Source organism: Coturnix japonica, chromosome Z (genome assembly GCF_001577835.2).
Source record: "Coturnix japonica isolate 7356 chromosome Z, Coturnix japonica 2.1, whole genome shotgun sequence".
Classification (NCBI taxonomy): domain Eukaryota; kingdom Metazoa; phylum Chordata; class Aves; order Galliformes; family Phasianidae; genus Coturnix; species Coturnix japonica.
In genome coordinates this window covers 43,019,286-43,020,303 of record NC_029547.1, presented here as the reverse complement: position 1 = coordinate 43,020,303, position 1,018 = coordinate 43,019,286, and positions in this window count along the sequence as shown.

The following is a 1,018-nucleotide window of genomic DNA, read 5'->3' as shown; positions in this document are numbered from 1 at the left end:
TATATGAGAAAGTTTTAAAAACATACCTTATCAAAACAAAAACAATTTAGTATGCTCCTGACATTGTTTCATGTGGGAAAAAAATGATAATTAGTTATACCAAATTATCACATGTCTCAGGGTACCAATTTCAGTTGTTGAGTGCTTGTTTCAGTTGGTCTTCCTTTCTCACATTCGGTGAATGGCAGTTTTTAAATTAATAGCAACTTTATACCATACATAAAAGACAACTGAAAAAATAAAAGCATACAAACATGTTCCTAGCTAAAGAGTTTGACCACATTGTCATTCAAAAAAAAAAAAAGCAATATATAGCTTGAATGTCCTAAGGGCTTCAAGAAATATGTCATTTTTCACTCCTCAAGACACAGAAACTATAACTCACAGTTTAATGCTAGGCACTCGCAGGCTTTCACACACAATATTGGGCACAGCATCCTAAAATATTGGTTTTGTCTATTTTTATTGTCAAGTTGCCAAGAATGAAATTCTTTTTACAACACAAAATTTAAGAGTTGATAATATATTTTTTCTCTAGTTTGATGTCTTCAGCTCCTGACAGTGGCTTTAATTTATTATAACAGTTTCAAGGAGCTACATCTTAGCACTGAATGCCATAAGTTAGTGCTAGACGCAGAAGCCTGCCAACTCCAATTCACTGAGAATTATATGAGAGGTCTTCTTTATTCTGATGTGGAGATGCTCATATCCTTAATACAAAATTAATCCAGATTTTGTGACTTATAAGCAAGCTTTTAATCAACACTTTTTTGTTCAAAGTGCATATATGATGGTCAGGGTGTAATAGGACATCTTCATTGTCCTAAGGAGAGCACTCTCTTTTAGTCTGTCATATTGTGAAGGATTTTGAGAAAAACTTGCAGTCATTGTGATAAAATCTATTTAAGGCCGTAAGGAAGGGGAAGGGGAAGGGGAAGGGAAAGCAAGAGGGAAAGGGAAAGAGAAAGGGTAAGCGAAAGGGAAAACAAATGGGGAAATATGTCATTTAATCTGAGTC